Genomic DNA, 13,201 nt, shown 5'->3' with positions numbered 1-13,201 from the left:
CTATTTATGCTGGAATTCGTCCGTGTAATTCCGTTTGGAGCGCGGTCGTTGCCGGTCTCCGGTTTCAACGGGGGAGGAAAAGAAATGAGAGAGAGAGATCGAGTCTTAAGAAGACGACGAAATACAGCGATGCTCGTTAAGGAGAGGTTCGTTCTTTTCCTTTCAAGCTTTATCGATTACACCCTCCGTTTTTTTTCATTTTCAATAAATGACGGTTCCTTTGAACCGTTCCATTCAGTTTTCGACTTTTCCTTCTTTCTAATTAACGACCGAGGTTTCATCTTTTTTCCCTTCGTTACGCGTTGAGAATCGTGTATATATGTATTTGATAATTTTTACGATTGAAATTAAGCGGAGCTTGGGGGAGAGTAAGAGTAAAGGGGTGAAATTACGAACCCTCGACGAAGGTTTTACCTTTGCCCTTGCGCGAGAACGCACACAAACGAATTTTTCGTCAAAATTAGAGGCAGTGACGATTGTTCTGCAAGTTGGGAGATGAAAAATTAGTTTAACGTTCGCGAACTGTGTCAATTCGTTGTCGGCTTTACTATTCAACGCGGAAGCTGGCATTTTATACGGAACAAAGTGTCACGGTAGCCTGTTTCTATACCGAAATGATAACATTGACGCCGCGAGGTCACGAGTAATTTTATCTTCTTTCCACTCTGTTTTTTTTATCCCCCTTTTTCCCTTTTTCTTTTTTGTTCTTTTCTTTTCTTTTTTTTTCTCTTTCTCTCTTTCTCTCTTTCTCTCCCCTTTTTTGAAGACGCATTCGTAAATGAAATGTACAGGTGTGTTACATCTCGCGCCAAAGGGTGACCTAGTGGCACTCTCTTGCGTTTCTATCGTGCCTCCATTGAGGTGCTCCTTTGTATCTGGATTGAGAGACGCGAGTCTCTATTGATACAAAGGAGCTACCGAAAGAAAAGAATGGTAATACAATGCACTTTTTTACGGCTAGATAACATTCTGAAATGTTCGCCAATTAATTTGCATTTTATACGTTTTGCCTTTAAACACGGTTATAACTTTCCTTTGTGCTTTGTTCTTACGAGATCGTTTCCCTTCGAATAAGTTTACACGTTTTCTCTGAGAAATCTATTGATTAGAAAAGAAATTTTTGCTTGAATTCTAAGAGAATATTAAACAAATTTTTCTTAAAACAAATCTTAATTAAACGAAACAACGATTGATTATTTTGATTTATGATTTTTCACTCGAATGACGACTGTTGATAGTAATATACATCGTGGTTTAATCTTCCATCGCGTGGATTGGATTCCTTTTTTTATTCGCTTTATAAAATATACTTGTTCCACTTGTGTATTGTTTGTTGGATAGAAAAATTGAGGGAGCGAAACCTGACATGAGGTTATAAAGACAGATCTCAGCGAAAGTATACATCATTATATATCGTCGTCGTATATTCAACACCGTATATTATTTTCGTATCGCAGAATATCCTCTTGAACATTCTTCTAGTTATTTCACAATCTTGTCGATTGTTGTTGCACGTATCTCGTCAAAAGATCGTTTCGTTCCATCCGTTTAAATCCAACACTCGAGCGTAATAACTTTTTTTTTTTTTTCTATCAAATCTCTTATCCTTTTGCGCGTAGAGTAGCGCAATTTCTACGCGATATATTTCCAAGATATCTTTTTAAGTGTTAAGAAGTTCCTCGACTCCGTCTATAACGAAATCCCTCGTTTGCTTGTCCATGACAAATGGAAAGTTTTCGTATTATTGAGAAGAACGGAGTTATATTATTCTGTAATGCTAGTAATCTACTTATACAAATGGGAAATGAGGAAAAAAATATATATATATAGAGAGAGAGAGCCTTGGGGAGTCGAAAGAGAGGCAGAAACAAAAAAAAGAAGAAAAGGAAGAAGAAAGAAAAAAAAATGGAAAAAGAAAATAAAGGGAGGAGGTGCATCTTTTTTCCCATTTAATTTATCATCGAGTCTCGTAATTACTGCTTGGCCGAGCAGGAATTTCTTGCTCGACATGACGTCTTCTGAAGAGTGTTAGAGACGGGAGTGGAAAGCCATTCTTATGCAATCTAAAAGTTTTAATGACGTCGAAGCTCGGGAGATAGCCAATATTCACTTCGTTTCGTCACTTTTTCTCGTCGCGTTGCGTTGTTGACTTTTTTTCCTTCTCTCTTTCTCTCTCTCTCTCCTTCCCTCTCTTCCTCCCTCTCTCCCTCTCTCTCCCTCTCTTACTCGATATAAACGTTCAAAGTCGTTTTCCTCCTCAAACTTCGCCCGACAGATCGAATGCACAACACTCGAGCAAGCCATCGAATCGTACAAGTATCGTTGTACGAATTTCAATTCGCTCGGTATTCGGGGCGGACGTTAATTAAAGTTGCGATACCGGGTGCTCGAAGAAGATTTGCGACTATACGCGTTATCGAGCGCGTTTCAAGTTTATCGATTGTATACTCCCGTGCTCCGTTGTCCTCGTCTATCGAACACGCCTGTATAGCTTTCGGGATGGATCGTCTTCATGAATGATACATGAAACGCTGTCACTCGAAGATCCTAAACTTTTAAAGAAAATTCTCGAAGGATATCGCGCGGATGGATATATATATATGTATATATATATATATGTATATATGTATATCGAGCATGGTATCTCGATAACTCGTTGAAACTATTTTCTTTTTTTTTTCTTTTTTTTTTTTTGGAAAAGTTTCGTTGCCCTCGTTCGCGCGAATAAAGATGCAATTAAATAAAAAAACATTGAGAGCCGCGATACCGGTAGGGACGAAAGAGGGTGATTTCTTTTATGCTCGGTGGCCACTTGTTACACAGTTTAAAAATGTTCCGCGCGAGGGTGAGGCGAAGAGCCGAGATAGTGTGGTCCAGACGAATTCTGGAAACCAGGGGGAAATTAACGAAATTAATAATCTGCGCGCGTAAGAGCGCGGAGTTGGGGGAAGAGGGGAGAGGGGATGGAGGGAGGAAGGGAAGAGAGAAGTGGGTGCTTCAACTCTCCGTGCATGGGTGCGGGACCGTAGATAGAGGTTGTAAGGCTAGCAGTTACCTCGAAAGTTGGAACGAGAAGTGGTTAAAAGAGGAAAGACCGGTCTGCTGCTTTCAAGTACATAAAGCAATTTGCTTTCAAAGTATCTTTAGTTAATCATTCTATAATTGAAGAAACGGAGAATGGGTCCCTTCCGGGTTCTTCACCCGATGAGATTCGTTCGAAGTATCGACGCGAATTTCCATTTCCAAGCGTTGTTTGTTTTTTTTCTCTCTCTCTCTCTCTTTCTCTCTCCGCCCCCTTTGTTTCTCCCCGTTTAATGCATATTCACGCATTGCGGCGGTCGAGTCTGAACGTTTGAACGTTGCGACTTGTTCATTTCGAGACGTCTCGCTTACGTAAGCCCCCGAAATCCTTGCTTTCACGCGGATTAGTCGAATGCAAAGACCACCGTGATACCGTGGAACTTAAATTACACACGTGCTCGATTCAAGTCTATGGCTGATTAAATCTTGTGCGAGTGGATGATGCTTGGAAAGATAGGATCGTTTTAATTAAAAACAGTTTCGTCGATGTATGAAAATGTGTGAATTTTTCGCGAGAACGAACCACGTTTCCACGAATTGATCGAAACCTCGCCGTAAAAGACGGTTTATGTCGCCCCATTTTAATCAGCTTGTTGCTTCGATCGAAACATATATATATATATATATATATATATATATATATATGTACCAAACAAACATGGTACTTTTACGCTCTATTAAAGATCTCGTTTTATTTATAATCTCTTTTCCCCACCATATCTTTCCTTCCTCATTTGAGATTCCAAATATATTCCATGATTCGTGCATAGAATTCCTGGCTATTATTCGAACTTCCGAGCAATATCGCAAATACCGTTCCGGAATACCCAAGCATACCTATAGTCGGTAGTACTTATCGGTAATACCCCTAAATACTTGAGAGATTTCATTCGAGCCCGGTTTCTATGATAATAAACTTAGGCTTGCGCGCTGGAACAACGCGTGTATGCTAAACGGGGGCGCGTATATCGAATATTTGGTGTCGCGTTCGATAAACGAACGATATGGAACCGCTCTTGACCCAAAAGTGCTGCACACACCACCGCAAACGACGAATGGTGGTGACCTCTCCTCCTCCGAAAGGAATCATCGGTCAGGAGGAAACCAACGACGACTTTAAACGCTTTCGATCAAGCTTGGCAAAGTTTACAAGTAGCGGCGCGATGTCCAATAACATTGAAAATCGTTGTCCAGAGCTTTTGGGGTAGCTTTGGGGTAGATTGGAGACGCGAAGCGGCGGGGCGTGTACCATCAGGTGCGATATCCAGGACAGGGGCGTAGGTAACCAATTCAATAACGGGGTGTCTAAACACGAGCCTGTACGACCGCTAACGTAGCTTGTGACGTAACAGCGAATCCACTCTCTCTCTCTCTCTCTCTCCTCCCCTCTCCATCTTTGTCCTATGTTCGTTTACTCATTCTGTCCGCTTTCTGATCTCTCCATCTTCGTCCAACCCTATGCACATCCTCTTCCACAGTTGTTCCTTCTCCGCTCTCGTCCCGCCGTTCGTGTACGCGTTCTACAAGCAGCGGCCAATGGAGCTGTGCTTTACCACCGTCCAGATAGGCGGTACACGTTAGGTACGTATAACCGAACAGTGTTATGGGCATGTTCTCATGTCAAACCGCAACCTAACGACCTTAGGGGGTTAATGGTGGCGCCTGCCGTTGGGCCCCCTCCCCTCCCTCCCCCACCAACCGATCCAGTGATAAATTGCCGTTAATGAAGCCGTTGCACTTCTCCACCATCATCTGCCGTGCGTTAACGCGCGTGATATCGGCCGACCTTTGCAATTTCATTCCTATCCCGGATATGCTAACCTCGATTCCTCAATTGTTCCCGGGAACGATTTTCCCGACTTCGCGACTCTTTCTTTCTTTCGTGGCATTTGCATCGGATACACCGCGACAGCGGAGAAAACCCTGGCCGCGTTCCCGGCCAGAGTACCCTTTCCGGTGCTTCGAGCACACTCGAGCGCGGTAAGCATCGTCGACCATCAAGGTGGAGAGGAAGTGGTTAGAAGGCGCGCGAATTAGAGGAGTTTCCCTTTATTCGATATTTTTTTCCTTGCCTTTTATCCCTCCTCTTTTATCCCTCTTCTTTCATCCCTCTTCTTTCTCTCTTCCCTTCGCCGCCCTCCATTCTTCTTTCTCTTATCTATCTTTCTTCGTTCTCCCCTTCATCCCTCGTAACTCTTCCTCGCCCTCCTCGTCTCTTAAGGGAATCGAGTCGAATTTCTTTCCTACCTTTTCTACCGAGCGAGGTCACTACGTGTTTGGCTGCTATGGATAACAGGTGAAGTTTGTCTATCCTCGTTTTGTACGAGGATCTGGGGATTGGATTCTTGGAAATGTTTGTTAGAAAAGGAAGTAAGTTACAAGGAAAGTGTGCATTTCATTTCTCGTGTATCGTATCTTCCTCCTCTCTCTCTCTCTCTCTCTTCTGGTTCCTGCGTTCGACGAGACGAGGAATAACCGACCGAATCTCCGCGATACGGAAAATCGGGGCGAAGATGGTTTAAATCGTTCAATTATGGCCAATCGGTCAATCATGGCGAGAGATTTAGCGCGTTCCAGCGTGTTAATCGTTTTGATGAAACTAATCTCTCTGTAGATGGTGAGATGTGCTCGCAGTTGTAGAATTCTCAGCCGTTCGAGATCGATACAGCCGATTCTCTCCTCAATACTCTCTCTCTCTCTCTCTCTCTCCCCTCTCCCTCCGTTTTCGATTATCGGCGTTTACGCGAAGAATCTCATTTTCATGGCCGATGACGCGAAAATCATCGTTTTTGGGAAACGCAGTTCGTTTCCTCTTCTCTCCTTGCCGAACTCCATTCCTCAGCTTCTTCTTCGCTGCAATAGCTCGATAATTTGCATACACGCTTAAAGACTTCTTAGCACGACGGTTTTGATTTACACCATCCTCTGATGTTGCGCTATAAGAGGAGGAACTTGGATAGACGATGACAAAGATAGACGGAGATATATATATATATACGCGCGAATAGCAGGGGATGAGAGAAAGAGGGAGAACGCGAAGGGAGGCGGGAGACATCGTTCCTCGTCTGCATCCTAATTACCTCATTTTGCCTGAAACTGGCCGGAATCCGGGATACTCAGCCTCGAACGTTGGGCTTCCAACGTTCGAGCTCTCGAGCCCGTCCTTACGTCTAGCGAGAAGAGAATCCCTTCCTTCTTTCCCACACCAACCCTCCCTCCTCCCCATCGTGCGAGCAGGGAGAAAGATGGAGTAGGCCGGAGGCGAGAAAAGGCTGGGAACAGAGAGGAGCGGAGTGGAGCGGAGGAGGAATAGCTTTCATAAATCTCTGTCGTAAAAAGAGGATTTATTTTGGGAGGTGGCCACCTATCCCCGATCCCGTTTCCATTGAGGCACGCTGCGCGAAACCGAGCGCGGTAAAGTCGAGCGCGGGCTGCCTCGTTAGCTCCGCGATAAAGCGTTTACCCGTCCGCCGATGTCACTTCCGGCAATCACTTAGACTCGCCCTCCTACCGACGCCTTTTTTTCCTTTCGACGCCCTCTTAATTTTTTTCCCCCTCCTGTCATCCATCCTGTCGTATCCTACTCCCATTCTCGAGTGGAGACACTCTGGAGAAATAGAAGGAAAGGGACAGGGAGAGGATATTTTCTCGCGTCTCTCGTTTCACCAGAGAATCTCGCGTGTCTTGGTTGCCGGTTGTCGGCGCCGCGAAAAATCGTGTCGTTGAAAACCGATAGGTCTATATCGTTTCTCACTCTCTCTTTCTCGTATTTTCTTCGCTTCATTTCGTCCCTCGTTCCGAGTTTCGAAATACGGATGGGGGATACGAATCGAAAGCAAAGATACGCGATAGCACGATAGCGGAGATCATAACACGGGCCATTTCAGCAATTTTGAGCTTCGCTTTTTTTTTATCCAATTACATTACTCCATGCTCTTTTATTTGTTTATTAATTTTTTTTTTTTTTTTTTTAAATTCCTCCTCTCGAATATATATTCGCAACTGCGCGCAGTTATAGATAACATGTGCAATTATATACGAGCGGGTTGTTTCCATTATTTACGGAACGTCCGGCTAATAAAATTGGGGAAAAACTAACCGTCGCGATTTATACGGACGGATGAAAATATTTTTTGTTGTATCACACGACGCAGCTGCCTCGGGCTGTTTTTTTTTTTTTTTGTTTTTGTTTTTTTGTTTTAAATATATTTCGCCAGAAAATTGCGCATCCTCTCTCCGCATTTCTCTCTCGTCCCCCGTTTATCGTCGAGTCGTTAATATTTTACGGTTAATTGGTTATTGCGGTCCAATAGAATCAAATCCTTCGTAGTTCTCTCATAAATGATACAAGTATAGATTTGCCTCGTATTTTTCGCATCTTATGTACCGCATCGCATAAAATATATATATATACAACCGATTTTTCAATTATATATTATCGTATAAAGAGGATACAGAAGATAAAATAGATAACGAAAGAGAGAGAAAGATTAAGAAATAGATTTTTATCGTTCGTTTCGAGCAGTGTTATACCCGCTCGAGAGGAGTTCTCGCTCTCGGAAATTAACGGCCGATGAAACAAACGGCGAGAAATTCCACGAACGATCTACACCGTCGTTTCTTCGCCACGATCCAAGATCATTACGTTTACGGTCTACGATGCGTACACCTGTGCACTCCTCTCTCTCTTTAATCCTCGACCCACGTGCTCTCAATTTTCCACGCTTCTCTTTCGTTTCACGGATTTTTCGATTCAAAGTGCGTCCAAATTATCCCGTCGAGTGTTTGCGTTTCCTCCCCCTCCCGTTTTTTTATTCTCCTTGTGACGAGAAGAAAGAAGAGAACGGAGAGAGATTCATTTTGAAAAGAAAAAAAAAAGGAATCGTTATCGTTATCGCGGTATTGCCCGTGTCTGGCTAGATATACAACGTGTATCGAGTCGATGGGATCGTTCGTTGATGCACTCGCGAGAGGAATGGGATGGAAATCCTTTCACGACGAGAAACAGGTACGCGAATAGTTGGGGGAATCGTAGAAGAAGAGGAGGAGGAAGAAGAAGAAGAAGTTCCTCCTTTCGTCTCCGTTCTTCGTCGGTTAGATTGGCGAGGATGGGGTGGAAACGTCGCGATGGGAAAGAGGGGTAGACAATGAGATTCGTCTACGTAGAGAATTGGAAGAGCTGCGATCGGATGATAGTCGAAAGGTATAAGGCATCGGGGAATAAGGCTACGACAATTTCTCCCGGGAATATCCCGCAAGAGTCTCGCATCCTCTTGAGATAAGGGGGCAGCTGCCTCCTCCGTCAGGGAAACGAAACGAAATCCCGTGGCAACTCGAACAGACATCGCGAAATAACACGTTGATCGGCAACGCTCTCTCGTATTACAGAAATTGGATATGTCTCGGGTGCGATTCTCTTTTTGGTTTTTTTGGGGGGGGAAGCTCGATTCGCTAAGTTTAGAAGACAACAGAGGGCGAGGGGATGATAATCGTTCGATTTTTGCCCCTTGCAGTTTGCCCGATTTTGCCTCTTCCAACATCGTGCAAGTTTCCCCTCGTTTGGTCGTGCGTTATCGCGGAAGAGGAGGGTTGGTAATCGGGATTAAGAAAGTGGAACTGCAGGGAAAAGTGGATCCATTTCGTAGCGGCGTAGATACGAAGAAGAAGCGGAGAGAGGAGGAGGAGGAGGAGGAGTAACCGAAGCCAGTTCGAGGAACATCGCCTGTGGCCTGTGTAACTTGCGACACCAATTGTCGTGAGCTATATCAAAGCTCTTAGTCGTACGGGGGGGTTCGAGAGGTTTGTGCAGTTTAACAGGCAACGTCTGTAAATATATGCAGAAAGTTATCTGGCAGAGAGGCACTCGCGATTTTGGAAATTGCCACGAGCTAGATTAGAATGCTCCACGCGGAACGATATTATTCCCTTTTGAAGTCTTGGAACGGAACAAGGATCGATTCGAGTGTGCGGGTTTGTTGTCGCATCTTGTAATTAATTTTTTATACGTATCGTTTTGAAGTCGAGTTTATTTTGTCCAAATATCTCGAACGAATATATGCAGTTTCGGTAATAACGTATTACTGCTCGTTGCACGAACGGTTCAATATAGAAGATCGATACAATTGATTTGATATTGTCTTTTCCTCGTAAGAGCTTTACATAAAGTTTCGATCAATTTCAAGAATTGGTAATCAAAGTACGAAAATGTAATATTTAACGAAAATAGGATATGGCAGAGAGAAACGAAATCACGATCAATCAGAGTGCAGATTCGATGGGGTAGTTTCCTCTAACTACGAACGAACGGGCTTGTTCTCGTAAGCACATTCAAAGTCGCAGCGAGGAAAAGCTGGCTGCGCGCCAGGTTGGCGCAAGAGTGCCTCCACTTACCAACTTGCATACACGTTCTATACCAGACTCTCTCCACTTTCCACTGACTTTTTGGATCCAGTAGTTTCGTCCTAGTCATCTTCCGGTAACAAGGGATCGCCGTTATAAACGCTATTAGGGGACAATTTCACGAAAACTTGCTTCCATTTGTAATCAGATTTCTACAATTAACAAGAGGAAGTAATATAAAGAGGAAGAGTAGAGATAGAAACGAAACGTTTTCTTGGATTAATTCCCATTTTCTTCGTTCTCATACGTAAAAAAGGACCAAAAGTGTTTGACTTTGTTTCAACTCCACCAAAATGTATCGAAGTGTTTTACACTTACAAAAGAAAGAAAACTAATTTGTACGTACATCAAATTCTATTAATCCCTTTTCTCATGCTCGAGTACCGAGAATTCATACTCGGATTAAGAAATTTTTATTCGAAAGAGAGGGGAAAGAAGAGTTGATTGTTCTCAACTGATAACCGAAGAAGAACTCGCACGCGAGGGGGTTAACTGGTCTACTCTACTATTTAAATTCTTGGCACTTTTTAATTCCATTAAGGTGGTGGGCTTTGTGAAACTTCTATCGGCTATTGTACCAACTGTGGAATGTTTTATGGAGTACTTTCACGGCGCCAGTACAGACACATTCTTAAAATGGATCTCGTAAAATAGGATTGCCACCGTTTTTATTACTATTTCACACTATCTACTTTTTTTTTATTTATACATATCCTTTCTTTCTTTTTTTCTTTCTTTCTTTCTTTCTTTTTTTATTCTAAAGGTTTTTTATCGAATTCGATCGGTAGAGATATTTCTCGTTCGTCGAGAGTACGCATACTCTCCTCCCCCCTCTCCCCCTCACAACTGTGCGTTGCCTATCCATTTTTTTCCCCCCACCCTTTTTGCACCAGGTAGGTTCCATTGTTCCACCGTTGCACGCGTCGCCTTTGCACGAAATCGACACAACAGTGGAACGCGCTGGCTGCTTTCACGCACCGGCTATGTATCACTGCTTTCTCCTCTCTCTCTCTCTCTCTCTCTCTCTCTCTCTCTCTCTCTCTCTCTCTCTCTCACTCTCTCACTCTCTCACTCTCTCTAACTCTCTTTCTCTCTCCCCCTTTCCCGTGGCCGTGTGCCCGCTCGTTCCATACGTGTGTTTATAATCTAGCCGGCATCTAGCGTGACCGTGATGCGAGGAACGATCAGCGCCGGCAGTAATTTCGGGGTTGGTCGCAGTCACGAGCCAAAATATCCCGCGGCTCGAAAACGGCGGTCTTTTTGCGGGCTGTGCAGCGTCGGAGTTATTAGCGGCGAGCGACATTCGTTGTACTTCTTGTTACGCACTCCCCCATTTTCGCATGCACGCGCACCATTTGCTTGGTGGAACGTTGGAACGTTGGTTTTCACAGATTTCCCCCGACCGTGTTGCTCTCATTGTCGCTTGCCTTCCGACGACGGGAGGAAGGGAAGAACATTTTGACGATCGTTTCAGCTTCGGGGATTAGAGCATCGCCAAGCAGAACGCGATAGTTCGTTCGGGTTGAACGGGTGGCATTTATCGTTTCTCTCCACGGAGTTTTGGGAAAAAACAAGGATACGTTTTATCAATTTTAATTAAACGCGAGTCGTATAAGCAATGTAGAACGTAAAGAGACAAAGGAGTGCGCTTAATGCGACCTCGAAACGTTGTGCTCCCTCTTGTTGAACCACGAGCTTTGGATAAGAATCTTCGCATCGAGAATATATATTTCTCTCTCTCGCTCTCTCTGGTTGAATGCGGATTTCCGTGTCCGTGGAAGAAAAGAAGGTGATCCGGCTTCTAACAAAACCAATTTGAGAAATCCTTGTCCACGTAAACCTTATCTTGGGGCCCCTGGACGCCTGGTGAAACACCGCTTGCAGAAAGGGGAGGAGGATCGTTAAGTGCAAGGATCACGTACTTCTTTGATAAAGTTCTGAGTCGTTTCTCTCGTTTCGAGGTGGACTCCTTATCCTGTCCGAGGAAACTGCGACGTTGCACGTGTACCCGCTTATAGAGTGTGCGAGGTTTCGGCTCTACCTTTCTCTCCGTTTCTTCCTCCTCCTCTTCCTTTTCTCTCTTCCTCCCTCTCTCTCTCTCTCTCTCTTTCTTTGTTTTATTTTTTAACATTGGCACGCTTACAAAGCCGCATCGAAGTTTACCCAGAAAGAAGTGGTCCAAGTTTCCGAGTGCGGAAAGAGGAAAAGATGCCTTTTGGATTTCGAATTTAATGCGAGCTGTTTAATGAAATTGGGAGAGCGGTGAAAAGCTTTTAGAAGTTACCAAAGATTAAATGGCTTCTCCCTTTCAGCTTCGTTCGAAAATTTTTGGGGAACGAAATCCTTTTTTTTTTTCCGATAGTTTACACAAAGGAGAAAGTTGCGTGGATCTAACTGTGATACTCGTTCTTCTTCTCGATTTCACGCGTTTCGAACGATTGCTACGATTTTTATCCCTTCGATCAATTCGATCGATATTTATTTTTAGAAATAGTTTGGCGGTAATAAAGAAAAACGTGGGCCTAAATGTATAAAGCTCAACTCGAGCGAGAACGGTAAAATATATATATATATACGTTTATAATATCGTGGGCGTTTCCTATCCAATAATTTCGTCTGCACTTCTCCCTGTCACCGGCAGAGCTGCGTGCATCGGTCGGCCCGTTGTTCGTCCATGGTATCCGTATGTCACTGATCCTTATTTATGGTGGACCTACTGTTTCGCTGAATCGTGGACTTCCTTCTCTGGGGGAGAGTTTTAAAAGAATTATACAAGTTCTTTACCGTATGTGCCCCGTTGCAGTATGTATAAGAAAACAGGAAGAAAAGAAAAGAAGGCAGGGAAGCTGTTTTTTATTTCTTTTCTTTCAAAAAAAAAAAAAAAAGCAATTTCTACCTTATTTTTTACGTAACAGATTCGTTTGAATTTTTTAAAAACGTTACGAAAAATTCTCTGCGGAACCTTGGATGAGACTGGAAGAGGGGTGGAAAAAGAAAAAGGAAAAAAGAAAAAAGAGGAGAGAAAGAGAGAAAATTTTTTTCTTCTTTCCACGAATCGAGGGAAATTGTTGATCGGATATAGGAAAGTTGGTGGGCGGCGGCGGTCGTCGTAATTGAATGCTGTGCCGTGGAAACTCGCTCTCCCGGGATGAGTTACATTTGCCGCGCGAATTAACGCGATTACGTTTCGCGGCTACATCTGTATATCTGGAATTCCCCGAATGCGTGCATTAATCGTCGTAGTTGTAAGAGTATCTCGGAAATGTTGATTGCTTGGCTGAGTTTCTAATGTTCAGTCGGCACGTCAGTTTGTTTCCCCGGTGTCGGGGAGCCAAAGTTCCTGGAGCAGCTGCTTTAAGCATTTGTAAGCGGTTACGCGTGCGAGGGGTCCGTTTCGAGAAACTTGCATCGAACTTGTTAAATCCCCCGTAACGAATCGTCTAGGATGGCTGGTTGGTATCGTGTGAGGAGAGGCAAAATGGGATACGTTCGACGAATCGAAAATTTATGCAAGGAAGGAGAAAGAGAAACGAGAGGTCTCCTGACGCGCGCGTGTGTGTGTTGATCGTGGATTTCGGGCAATGGAGCATTGAACGGAGCTTCAAATTGCGGTTACAACTCGATCGTTATGCTAATACGTATCTTAATACCTTAAAAGATTAGCCGGGTTTGGATTTAATAAGGGGTTCCCTGTTAATGTTCGTCGAGTATTATTAATACG

General features: G+C 43.8%; 1 protein-coding gene across 2 annotated transcripts in view; it reads left to right on the top strand.

Moving 5' to 3' along the window:
* LOC122718400 (hemicentin-2) overlaps window positions 1–13,201 on the top strand; it is a 297,858-nt gene that overhangs the window by 28,120 nt on the left and 256,537 nt on the right. The gene's annotated exons all lie outside the window — the stretch shown is intronic.

Source organism: Apis laboriosa, unplaced genomic scaffold (genome assembly GCF_014066325.1).
Source record: "Apis laboriosa isolate Shangri-la unplaced genomic scaffold, ASM1406632v1 scaffold63_cov154, whole genome shotgun sequence".
Classification (NCBI taxonomy): Eukaryota; Metazoa; Arthropoda; class Insecta; order Hymenoptera; family Apidae; genus Apis; species Apis laboriosa.
This window is presented reverse-complemented; position numbering and strand designations above follow the sequence as displayed.